At 38.5% G+C, this 13,291-nt stretch overlaps 1 pseudogene across 1 annotated transcript; it reads left to right on the forward strand.

Annotated features, from left to right (window-relative positions):
- Positions 1–417: 417 nt before the first annotated feature.
- LOC308196941 (ubiquitin carboxyl-terminal hydrolase 42-like) lies at positions 418–11,355 on the forward strand (annotated as a pseudogene). The gene is made up of 15 exons: positions 418–646; positions 1,354–1,554; positions 2,642–2,752; positions 2,913–3,015; positions 3,179–3,246; positions 3,403–3,473; positions 4,008–4,090; positions 5,320–5,431; positions 5,792–5,932; positions 6,126–6,226; positions 6,687–6,828; positions 7,508–8,216; positions 8,587–8,675; positions 9,004–10,104; positions 10,605–11,355. The product of its transcript is annotated as a ubiquitin carboxyl-terminal hydrolase 42-like (transcript).
- The last annotated feature ends 1,936 nt before the right edge of the window (positions 11,356–13,291 follow it).

A 13,291-nucleotide genomic window follows, 5' to 3' on the forward strand; every position in this document is an offset into this window, starting at 1 on the left:
AATTATATATAAATCGCAACCATTATCTATTAGATAATAGGTAATAATTAATAGATAATTGCAAAGCTCCAAAAATGCAATAAATAACTGATTCCCCTCAGAGAATGTCATTTGCATTTTTATATTAAAAAGACTCCAGAGTTGTAATGGATTAAAATCCTACGAAAGTGAAAGAAATGGCATCAGCCACTAGTTCTGCAGAAGCTAAAAGTAATACTGATAGAGTTTTGATGGAAATTTTTCCTTTGTGTGTTTAGTTTGGGGATTCCTTTTAAATCATTCATACCAGCAAGTTAGTTCTTCAAGGCCGTTTCTTTGAGATTAAGTGACAGGACTTCTACTACTCTTTTCTTCTTGGAATGCTTCTTGGTATTCTTACGTCAGCCAGAACATTTGTCTCTGTCGCAGATGAGAACAATGACCATAGTTAACAAGCCCAAATCTTCAAAGTCTAAAAAGCCATCTTCAAGGCGGTCTGGCAAATCCAAGAAACCGAGTACTAAAAAACTGATGTCACGCACCGCAAACTGGGGCCGGATACCACCTGCAGAAGATTCAAGCCAAGTCTCTGTGGCCCAAGGATGTGGAGGTGCTATTTATTGTAGATCCTCTGAAAAATCTAAGCCTTTTGCCCAAAGAGATCTAAGTAAGTGTGCGCTTTATCCTGCCTCCGTTTTCTTCAAAACAAAAGTAGAAAGTGGTAGTTCTTGCTTGTTGCACTGATAGAGAACAGGACTACTGTGAATAAAGACTTCCAAAGCGATTCTCCTAAGGCAACTGAAGTGACTGACGTTACAGAAATTAATTTTGATATATTTACAGTCGACAGAGAAATGTGGGGAGCATTTTGTAATGCACTGATTCATCCATATCTTTTCTGTTTTGCAAAGAAAAGTGTTTGATTGTTGCTATTCACAGGTTCCATTATTCACAGGTTTTTGAATGTTAAGATTGCTCAGGAAAAGATCTGATATTTGTAGGGGTACCGTCATTCCTAGTTATTTGTTTTTACATTGTCCTTGCATTTATTACCATATAATTTCAAGTCTAAGTTTGTGGTTGAAGTTATAATAAGGAAAAAAGCATATAATAAGGAAGAAATTAAAATGGTTGACTAAACTTTTTTTTCCCAAAACGTTGTGTTGACCAGCCAATTTGAATATGGCGGTATTAAAGGTGTCTGCAATAAGTTTTTCTGTTTTGGATTGTAGCTAGTTCCTCTAGGTGCTCCCGCAGAATAGTATTTTTACTATGCCTATATATACTTTATATATTCACTATACCTATATATACTTAATACCTTTCTTAGAAACAAACAAACAAAATCTCTTTTTAAATATAACTTTCTTGCAGTTGTTAATGATGGAATTGCTCCGCCACAAAGGATTCTTTTTCCACCTGAGAAGATACGTATGGATTGGCAAGAAACACAAAGTGTTGGAGTTGGCCTGTACAATCTTGGCAACACGTGTTTTCTTAATGCTACTCTACAGTGTTTGACCTACACCCCCCCACTTGCCAATTACATGCTTTCTCTTGAGCACAGCCAGTCATGTGAGTACTTTCTAACAGTATTTTAAATCTGTTGGATAGCTGTGAAGGTGAAAGAACAGCAGTGATTCTGTGAGACAAACTTACTTGTCTGATTTTACCTGTAGACGCTGGCTTTGAGCATTGTATTAGCAGTGGGCTCGGAATAGCATATGGAGTGCGTTTAATGCACCATGTGTTTTTTTTGTTTGTTTGTTTGTTTGTTTTTTTAAAAGGATCTTTTCTTGCTTCATGGGAATAATGAAGTGCATTGGACAGTAATGCATTTAATGAACATTTGGCATTTGGGCTATTTGGGCTTCCTGCTGCTAGAAAGGCAATAAAATTTAGGATGTTGGCATCATAGGTCTTTAGTCTGCACAGCCGAGGTTCCATAATGCACTACAATAAATGGTCTGTTCGTTGTTGAACCAATTAAAAAAAAAAAAAAACCAAAAAAAACCTAGAAAGCAATATGAGCTGTTATGAACACGACTAGATTTTTTTGTGGGACTGTATTAAAATCTAGACTGATTTTGTCCTAAATAAAATGTTGTACTATAAAGTAAATGTTGTACTAAACCTGTATGCTTTTTAGGCTGGTATCTTTGTATCGATACCTAGAAATTTAACTGTTTTCTTCCTGTATATAGAAATCGTTTCAGTTAAGAATCCTGTTGAAAAAAGGAGGGCAGAAGTACTATTACATACATTACTGTAATTTTTCCTTTTTCCCAAAGGACTCGTAGCTCTGTATCATGAAGCTCACCTGACAGCACTGTGCTGAAAATAACCCACGTTCTCTTAATGCTGTATCATCAAGGTCAAATATTCTTTCCTCATACATTTTGCAACCTGTGGAGTTCACATTCCTGTCAGCCTTTACAAACGTGACTTTGCAGTAGTCTTTTAGATTTCTCATCACAAAATGCACTTGAATACAGGCTTAATGGATATTTTTATTCTATAAAGTTGTGTGAAATGAAATGTTAGGAGACTGTTGGGACAAGGAGAGTGGATATTGTATCTATAGTTTAAATGTTACTTATATGTTTGTTTGTAGTTATGTCTGTTTCGCTAGACTGGGATGCTTTCTTCTTTCACTCTTCAGGTCGTGAACAAGATTTTTGCATGATGTGCACGATGGAGACTCACATTAACCAGGCCCTGCGTTGCACTGTTGATGCCATCGAGCCTACGCGTGTTATCAATAATCTCAGTCGTAAGTGGCTTCAGATGTGTTTCTTTTTCAGCATCTTGTAATCTTCAAATAATTATTTGATGTGTATAAATGGTTTTAACACTGTAAAGAAGAGAGATTTTAGAAACAGGAGAATTACTTCATTTTTAAATGAGGTGAATACTATCATCTTCTTATTTAGGAATAGGACAACATTTCCGTTTTGGCAGTCAAGAAGACACACACGAGTTCTTGCGCTATACTGTTGATGCTATGCAGGAAGCGTGCTTGAATGGAAGCACCAAGTAAGCATAAACAAATTCACTTTTATACGTTCTCTAGCACCTTTTAGGCCTTTATTTACTATCAAAACTGAAAGTCTAGGTCATCCTTGGTTTTCATAAAACTCTTTGAAGAGTTAACTGTGTGCCTTAAATCTTCTGAGGTCTGATTATAATTTATTTCCAGATTGGACAGATCTTCTCAAGCTACCACCATCATTCATCAAATATTTGGAGGATTTCTAAGATCAAGAGGTACTTTTAAAAATATTCCTGTCCTTAGAACTGATCTGTGTCTTTTGTCGGTAGTAAAGCAGTCTGTAGTTTGTCTGAAGTAGTATCTATCGACAACTTGAATGTGGACAGTTAGTCTCCTTCACGTGTTGTTAAGCATTTATATTTTGCTTCCAGTGAAGTGCTTGAATTGCAAAGCAGTTTCGGATACGTATGAGGCATTTCTTGATATCACTTTGGATGTAAAGGTAGGAGGTTTTGTAAATATAATTCATGATGTTTAAGTACATGTATAACTTTCTAAATTAAACTTGTTTAACTTAAAAAACCAAACCACGTACAATGTTAAAATATAAGAGCTTGGTGGTGGTTAGAAAGTGGATTGGACTTTGTCCTTCTGTGGAACCCCTGTAAATAGTCTCCACGTCTGCATTGGGTTTAAGGGGAAAGAATTTTATTGCTGCGCAAAGTATAATACTGTCACACTTCTTTGTTGTTCTACCTCAATATACGTCTAATTGTTAGACTGTTGGATTTGTTGCCAGTATTGATGACAAAGCACACTATAGATGCTGTCTGCGTTACTGGAAAATGATTTGTTTCAAAGTAGAATGACTTCCAGGTGAGGTAAACGCTGAGCATGCTCTTTCTGCCTCCTTCTTGACAGTGCTCATAGTAGATCGCTTAAGTATGTGTTAGTCAGGTTCTCTTATAAACTCCTAGTGCGTCTCTGGAATTTTGAATTTACAGTGACTTTACGCTCTTCTCTCTCGCTCCTCTAGGCGGTTTCATCTGTTACCAGAGCTCTAGAACTATTTGTGAAACCTGAAGAGCTGGATGGAGAGAATTGCTATAAATGTAGCGAGTAAGATTATTACTAATTATGTCTTAATACTAGATATTAGTTTTATATATTACATGACTTAGAGCGTAAGTTATCCTTTAACTTCATTTAGAAATAAGGAGACGCAGCATTGTTGTTGTTGTTGTTGCTTCATTTTCTAGTAGTGGTGAGCTAAAGCAAGGAGCTATGGAGAATGATTTGGAGTGGAAGGCAGCAGCAGGTTCCTACAGGTCCTAGCGTTCACTGTGAAACAAAGTTAGATTGAGTGTCAGGGAATGTGAGCTGGCTCTGTGGTAATGAATGTTAGCAGCCTGTGCTGGCTCACTAAACAGCGTCTTGCACAGCTCTTGAACTGTGAAACCTGTCGATGTGGACTAATGTCCGAAATGAGCTCCCTTAAGCCTAACCCGTGCACAGGGAAAGCCTGTTGAGTTCAGGCGCTCTCTGTGCTGATCAATATGTAAGATGTTTCTACGTATGTGAGAAACAATTGAACATTTGCATAAGATGGTTTGGCAAAACAAGCTGTTAGTCAAACGTCCCCTCAGAAAAGCACAGAGTGCCCGGCTCAGTTCTGTAGAATTCATGCCTGACCCCTCTAAATGAAAAATGCAGTATCCACTTCTTGTTGTTGGATACTAAGGAAATTAGGGTGTCGAATCAAGAGCGTCCAATAGGTTATTAAAGCAATTTAATCCCAGGTTCGTCTTGGCCTGCGGATCCTAGAAAGCAACATGCAGCGTATTCAGGATTCTCATAAGTGATGTCTGAGGAAGAGAAAGAACTGTAATAGCACCTCACATCTGAATTGCATGGTCCTTCCTTAATGTGCTCTTTGAGGTGTGATCGGTTCAGTCACACTTAAAGCCAGAATTTTCCGTCTTTTTGTGAGCTTAAAAGGAAAGGCCTTGCACATGTACAGTACTTTTTCCATTGCTGATAACTGTTATTAGTCTTATATATAACTCATTTTTACTATTTTTTGTTTATATTTTATAACTCCCTGGTAATACGCTTTCGTGAGAGATTCCTGTTCCCGCTATGCTCTGAGTTGTTGGTAAAACTTACCTTCTTCTCTGTATTAACAAACGTGACATGCAGTGCATGGGTTTATGAAAAGAAAAAACCAAACATATGATGCAAGTAAATATCATTCAAATAGCATAAGCATGCATGAGACATTAAAACGAGTTTGTTTTGGGGGCAAAAAAGATGATGCTTTCAAACACTTGTCTCTGCTTGTTTTTAAGGTGTAAAAAGATGGTTCCTGCATCCAAGAGATTTACCATACACCGTTCTTCCAACGTTCTCACAATATCACTGAAAAGATTTGCAGATTTCACAGGTGGAAAGATCAACAAGGTATATTTCCCGCTGTAATGCAACTTTGTCATCATGTAATGGGACATCCCCCAAAGCTGAAAGTTGTTAATATTTTCAGACAATAATTGTAGACTAACGACTATGGCTTATTCTTTCTCTTAATATCAGTAAAGTTCCTGCTTGACAAGAAGCATATACTTTCCTCTGAGAAGGCTAATTCATCAGAAAACAGTTGTCTGCAACTTCTAGTATTAAACGTTGCTTATGGGAAGACTTATTTTTAGTGAATCAAGAGATATATTCATATAATTCCAGTCTCTGTTTTTTGGAAGTGTTTTTCTCTGGCTAGTCCGCGAAGTACTCTGATATAATTTTTCTATCTTCTTGGTCTCTCTTTAGGAAGTAAAATATCCTGAGTATTTGGACCTCCGAGCCTACATGTCTCAATCAAGTGGAGAACCACTCCTCTATGCCTTATATGCGGTGCTGGTGCATCATGGTATCAACTGTCGCTCAGGACACTATGTATGCTACATAAAGGTAGAAGTCAACATCATTTCTAACAGGGTAAAGGTTGTGCTGGCAAACCAGTTCAAGTGTTACTAGTAGTACTGTTTCTAGGGAAAAAGATTTCATTATATGTTTATTTGACACGTGTGTATTTTATTGCTATCTGTGATTTCATTTGGAAAACATGCAATTCATCTAAAGATATCGTTGTCTTTATTTGCAGGCTGGTAATGGACTTTGGTATCAGATGAATGATGCAAAAGTAGTCCGTACTGACATTAAAAGAGTTCTTGGTCAGCAAGCTTACTTACTTTTTTATATCAGGTAATAACAAGTATTCAAATGTGTTCAGAAGAGATTTACTCTCCTGTTATTGATACTTTTCTTTTTGCAAGTGTTTTTCTTTCTCTCCCAGGAAAAGATGATTATTTCTCTAATTCAGTTCTGTCTAACCTGAAATTCTCTGTCATTTATTATCTTTTGTTGCTTGGCCTTAAACTGCAGCACTTGTGTAAATTGCTGTATATGTGTTATCTGTAGCTGGCTAATTTAGAGAAGGAGAGAAATGAAGGCCATCTGTGGTGTAAGAATGAATTATTGCTCTGAAAGTGATAGTCATAGTAGGAAGACTGTTACCTACTTTTCAGTTTGTAGTCTTGGCTAAGTCTTCTGTAGAGAAGGCTTCCATATCGTATGAACTGTTCCTATAAAATTATAGGATGGGATTTAATCCAAGAGTAGGCCGAAAGAAAAACTAAACTGAGATCACTGCTCTTTTCTGAAGGCGCTATGATTTGACGCTCGGAGAACGTGCTTTTTACTTAGCAGCACCGTCTTATCCCTGTTCATTCCCCCCTGGTCAGCGGGGGGCTAACAGTAAGCAGGCTGGATTTCTGGGACCACGACTTCCTCCTCATATGATTAAGGTAATTTAGGGAAGCGGGAGGGCAGATAATGGCACCAAACGGACAGTGGGTTTGGGGTTTGGTGTGGGGTTTTTTGTTTGGTTTTTGGCATCTTTGTTTTGTTTTCCTTCCCACGCTGCAGCTGTCTTCACAGCCCTCATGCTACAGCCAGAGTCATTCAAACAGTGGTTACTGCTGAATTGCGCAGCCATGCGACTCCATTGTTTATACCTCCTAGACAGCTTTGTAAAGCACAGAGAGCTACGCTCTTTGACAATTTAAGTAGAGTGTACTAATCCTCGAATCATTTAAAAGAGGACTTGTTTTTCCTATCGACGTCACTTTAGCTAAGACAGGGAAACCAAATTGTCTTATTCCTGAGCACCAGAACAATTATTCCAGGCTTTTTGGGGTATGTTTAAAGGGGAAACTAAATATATTTGGGAATAGCTTTAGGCAATGTTCAGTTGTTTGGATGGTTTTCAAAAATGATGTTAATTTGATATCAATATGCAGTAAACCAAAAGCAGGAATTAAATACACTTATGGGACTTGCATTTATCTTTTAAGGGCAGTGTTTTTTGCTTTTTAGGTGTTAAGACCATTTGTAGAAATACTTAGTAGGAGAATGACATGTTTAAAAATGTTAAATGGAGTGTTTCCATTAACCCGTCTTGCAATTTCTTCTTTTTAAATACAGAATTCAAGTCGTTTAAATGGAAATGGATCCATAAAAGAGGATGCAAATACCACTGGTGTCACCCTAAAAAGGCCATCTTCAGCACCACCAATGGCCTGTGTTCAAGAACAGGCGATTACCAGGCCTTCAATTACTGATACGTCAAAAAACCAGAAGATCACCATCAGTATTCACAATAAATTGCCTGCTCGTCAGACTGTGTCACAGCCTGACTGTCTTAGCAGTGCTGTGGAGGATGAAGATCTCTACAAGGCTGTTCCTTCATCCACAATCACAAATTCGGTAAAGCAAATGAAGCAAATACAAATACAAAAAAAAAAAAAAAGAGTTTCTGCTGAAATTTTTGTGGAGCCAAAGGTGAATGGAAATCCTAAACTCAGCTCTGATAACACAGTCCCTTACGGTGCAGAATCTTCAGGAAAATCTGAGGAGGAGTCAAAGGGCTTATTTAAAAGGAATTGCAATGCAATGTGGAATTTTGGTTGGAAAGGTAGTCCGTACATTGCAGAATTCCCATTCTTCCTGTCAGAATGCTGATGAAGGAAGATCCCAGCATGAGCTGCCAAACACTGATTCACTGAATGGTGCTATTAGTTTAGTTCATGAATCTAAAGAAAACGGACTGAAACTTGATGATTCCACTTGCCAAGTTGAACCTGTTAAACCTTGTGAGATGTTCTTTTCTAAAACAAACGGATTGCTTGAAACATAGTAGTTTGCTCCATCGAGAATTTCTCACCCACGATGTATTCGGGAGTGTTTATCATGTTCCTAATTCAGGCGAAATGCTGAGAAAACACAGCACAAATTTGATCGTAACCCTTTGTGATATTATGCCATTAGAATTTGCAGAGCTGAGCTGACATTAGAACTTGTCAGCTTAAGCTGAGCTGAGATAAAAATTCTTAAGTTTCATAAAGTAGATTTTGGGAGGTGAGTTGGCGTTATCTTTGAAGTGTAGATAATGCATACAACACAAAGCGATCTTGCTTAGCATTTAATGTAGAAATTCTGAGAAGACTAGTCCTCAGCACAAATGGTATTTTTTCTGTCTGCTGACTTGTGCGTTTTAGTTGCAGATGCCTGGAGCTATGCCTCCAGTCCCTCGAGAAGTCATCATGGAATCCCTCACGGCCAGCCAGCTGAACAGCTTGTCAGAGGAAATAAGGTAAAATGAGCACAGTCTGATTAAGACAAGATTTTATGGAAGTCCATTGCGGTTTTATCTGTCTACTAATACTATTTAATGGAAGGATTTAAATCAGTAGAATTCCGTACTGTATGGCCAGTGTTGCGAACAGAACTAATGATCGACACTGTGCATAGCACTCTGATGCAGGCTGGTGCCTCGCGGAGAACTTGTGTTTCTTCATAGAATGTTTTTCCATTTTTCTCCATTATCTGGAGAAACATTGGCTGTTCCCCCGTCGCCCCCACCCCTTTTTTCTCAGAGCAGCAGGTGGAGGGAGACGGAAACGTGTTTTTATTTTGTGCAGTGTCCCGGGACTTCCGAAATCTACTGAGAATGATGAATACCTTGAACAGTACCAATGTGATGACCGTGGAGACAAGGAGAAACCAAGAAGATCAAAAGAACATGAACTGATTTCAGAAGAAAATGTTTTCTACATCAAAGAGTCTTCTGAGACTGGTGAGAAATTGCGGCAAACTTCCCCTCTAAAGTCTGACAGTGAATGTAGTTCTAAAAACCTTTCCTCCTTAGCTGTTACAGATAGATGCCAAGATACAAAGGACGAGACTAAAAAATCTGACAAAGAGCGTTACCAGAGAAAGAGGGAACATTCTCCTACTGAAGAGAAGGAGAGTCAAAAAGATGGTCATTCCAGCAAGAGAAGGTGCTCTCGGAGTGTGGAAGTTGTTAAGCAAAAGCGTCACAAGCAGGAGTATTGGGAGGGAAGCAGGTACAGATCTTCCCATAGTGAAAGGAACAGCCCTGATAATGGCAGAAGACCAGTAAAATATTCAAAGTACAGATCTCGAAGCAGAGGAAGATCAGAACAAGATAGCGCTAGATATTACCATTCCAAAGGGGAAAGAAGTTGGAGCAGAGAAAGATACTATCAAGATGAACCACGGAAATGGGAAAAATGTAGCTATTACAAGGATTACTATTCACCTCATGCAGCAGGAGACAGTAGAGAGAGAAAGTTCTCTCACGGTGATAAAGACTTTGACAAATTGACTCAGACTTACTCCAGCAGGTCACATAAGCGTTATCATTACAAAAGCAGATGGCCTCACGGTTCCCTCTTGAGAGAGGAAGATGTACATCACTTTAGCACACCCAGAGCAGACTCACATCGTTGCTCAGTAGCTCAGCAACATTCTGGAAAACATTCGCGTGAGAGACATGCACTTCCACCTGTGTCAGCTCATTTGGAGAACTGTCGCCAGAAAAAGGCAAAAGAAGGAAACAGAAAAAGACAATATACTCGTGCAGAAGGTAGTGAAAGTGAAATAGAAAGGCAACGCAGAAAGGTAGAAAAGGAGGTTTTAGGTGGTGAAAACATGAAAAAATATAAGAAGTTCTAGAAGAAAAAGAAGTCTGAAGATAAACAGGGAGAGAAGGATTCCAAGTAAGCAGGGATTCCAGCCTAATCAGCATTTTTTTTCCTAATTCTTTTCTGGGTGCTTCTCATGTTTTGTTTTTTTTTTTTCATAGTTTCTGAGTTATTTAGATAGCATAATCTGGCTGGGGATCATGACTGGGGATCATTAGGTTGATCAGTGAAGACAGGAAAGGTATTGCTGAATTTTGTCAGAGCACTAGCTTTGGACCACGTAGTTCGAATCACATCTGCACACCATTCTGGATTAGGTTAAAATATTTTTTTTTTTTTACTTGCACATATTCCAGAGCTAACCATTGTTAATGATCTGTGTACCAACCAGGACCTATGGTCCTTCAATCTGAGGGCTTAAGTTTGCTGCATCTAAAGGAAGTTACATGTGCACAAAGTACCACAAAATAGCTGACATGCGGCAAATCATCGCCTGTGGTAAAATAAATAAAGTTTCCTGTATGCAACAAGTGCCACATCTTTTTTTCTCTTTTTAACTTGCATGTTTCTTTCAGACTTTATGATTTGTATTTCTCTGCGCTCCACTTTGACAATGCCAATCGCAAGCGTAACAAAAAGAAGAAAAAGGAGAAACATCAGGAAAGTGAAAGGCTTCTTGGAACACTTAGATCCTCGTTTCCAGAAGAAAACCCGGGAGAAGAAGGAAGAATCCCATCCTCCAGATGGCTCTTTATGAGAGCAATGCAGAAGTGAGGGCAGTAAACAACCTCACAAGGAAGGGAAGCCTTCCAGTGCAGGTGAAAGGAAGAAACATCGCATCCAGCGAGTATATTAAAGGTAAGCGGCTGCAGCATGTTTATGGGATTCCTTTTAGATTAATCTAGAGATTATCTAAAACAGTCTTTAAATGCTTGATGACTGAACAGTCTGCTGGATATTAAAATATGTTTTGAAAAATATGTTTCAAATGTTGTTTTTTCAGCTGTGTGGGGAGAACAAATACAGTGGCTATGAATATTTTGGCTATTATTCAGAACAGCATGTGGAGGGATATGTAAACTATGTAATATGTAAAAATATGTACTATGTAAAAATCCTGCTTTTTTTCTCCTTTTTGTTTTTTTTTTTGTCTTTTTCTTTTTTTCCCTGCTATTATAGGTTTAAGAATATAGAGGAATGCGCTGATGGAAGCCATGTAAAGAGTCTCCAAATTTGCATTGGGTTTAAGCGGAAAGAATTTTATGTCTGCACAAATTATGATACTGTCAAAACTTCTTTGTTGTTCTACCTCAATATACATCTAATTGTTAGACTGCTGGATTTGTTGCCAGTATTGATGACAAAGCACACTATAGATGCTGTCTGCGTTACTGGAAAATGATTTGTTTCAAAGTAAAATGACTTCCAGGTGAGGTAAACGCTGAGCATGCTCTTTCTGCCTCCTTCTTGACAGTGCTCATAGTAGATCGCTTAAGTATGTATTAGTCAGGTTCTCTTATAAACTCCTAGTGCGTCTCTGGAATTTTGAATTTACAGTGACTTTACGCTCTTCTCTCTCGCTCCTCTAGGCGGTTTCATCTGTTACCAGAGCTCTAGAACTATTTGTGAAACCTGAAGAGCTGGATGGAGAGAATTGCTACAAATGTAGCGAGTGAGATTATTAACTAATTATGTCTTAATGCTAGATATTAGTTTTATGTATTGCATGACTTAGAGCATAAGTTATCTTTTAACTTCATTTAGAAATAAGGAGACGCAGCTTCGTTGTTGTTGTTGTTGCTTCATTTTGTTTAAACAACTGGTGCACGGAAATAATCCCAAACTTGAAAACGTTACATCTGTTTTGGAAATCTAAGAAGAGTGGCTATTAGCTGATATTGGACTTTTCTCGTAGCATTGTCTGCACCATGGCTTGTCAAGCTTCCTAGGCGTGTAGCTGCATGCTGAAATATTCATATTGGCAGAAGTGAAAAGACATGCCCAGTAAGTAGTGGTGAGCTGAAGCAAGGAGCTGTGGAGAATGATTTGGAGTGGAAGGCAGCAGCAGGTTGCTGCAGGTCCTAGCGTTCACTGTGAAACAAAGTTAGATTGAGTGTCAGGGAATGTGAGCTGGCTCTGTGGTAATGAATGTTAGCAGCCTGTGCTGGCTCACTAAACAGCGTCTTGCACAGCTCTTGAACTGTGAAACCTGTCGATGTGGACTAATGTCCGAAATGAGCTCCCTTAAGCCTAACCCGTGCACAGGGAAAGCCTGTTGAGTTCAGGCGCTCTCTGTGCTGATCAATATGTAAGATGTTTCTACGTATGTGAGAAACAATTGAACATTTGCATAAGATGGTTTGGCAAAACAAGCTGTTAGTCAAACATCCCCTCAGAAAAGCACAGAGTGCCCGGCTCAGTTCTGTAGGATTCATGCCTGACCCCTCTAAATGAAAAATGCAGTATCCACTTCTTGTTGTTGGATACTAAGGAAATTAAGGTGTCGAATCAAGAGCGTCCAATAGGTTATTAAAGCAATTTAATCCCAGGTTCGTCTTAGCCTGCGGATCCTAGAAAGCAACATGCAGCGTATTCAGGATTCTCATAAGTGATGTCTGAGGAAGAGAAAGAACTGTAATAGCACCTCACATCTGAATTGCATGGTCCTTCCTTAACGTGCTCTTTGAGGTGTGATCGGTTCAGTCACACTTAAAGCCAGAATTTTCTGTCTTTTTGTGAGCTTAAAAGGAAAGGCCTTGCACATGTACGGTACTTTTTCCATTGCTGATAACTGTTATTAGTCTTATATATAACTCATTTTTACTATTTTTTGTTTATATTTTATAACTCCCTGGTAATACGCTTTCGTGAGAGATTCCTGTTCCCGCTGTGCTCTGAGTTGTTGGTAAAACTTACCTTCTTCTCTGTATTAACAAACGTGACATGCAGTGCATGGGTTTATGAAAAGAAAAAACCAAACACATGATGCAAGTAAATATCATTCAAATAGCATAAGCATGCGTGAGACATTAAAAGGAGTTTGTTTTGGGGGCGAAAAAGAAGATGCTTTCAAACACTTGTCTCTGCTTGTTTTTAAGGTGTAAAAAGATGGTTCCTGCATCCAAGAGATTTACCATACACCGTTCTTCCAACGTTCTCACAATATCACTGAAAAGATTTGCAGATTTCACAGGTGGAAAGATCAACAAGGTATATTAAGAATATACCTTAAGAATATAGAGAAATGGTCTGCTTTTATTTT

Source organism: Anser brachyrhynchus, assembly GCF_964034855.1.
Source record: "Anser brachyrhynchus genome assembly, chromosome: 6".
Lineage (NCBI taxonomy): Eukaryota > Metazoa > Chordata > Aves > Anseriformes > Anatidae > Anser > Anser brachyrhynchus.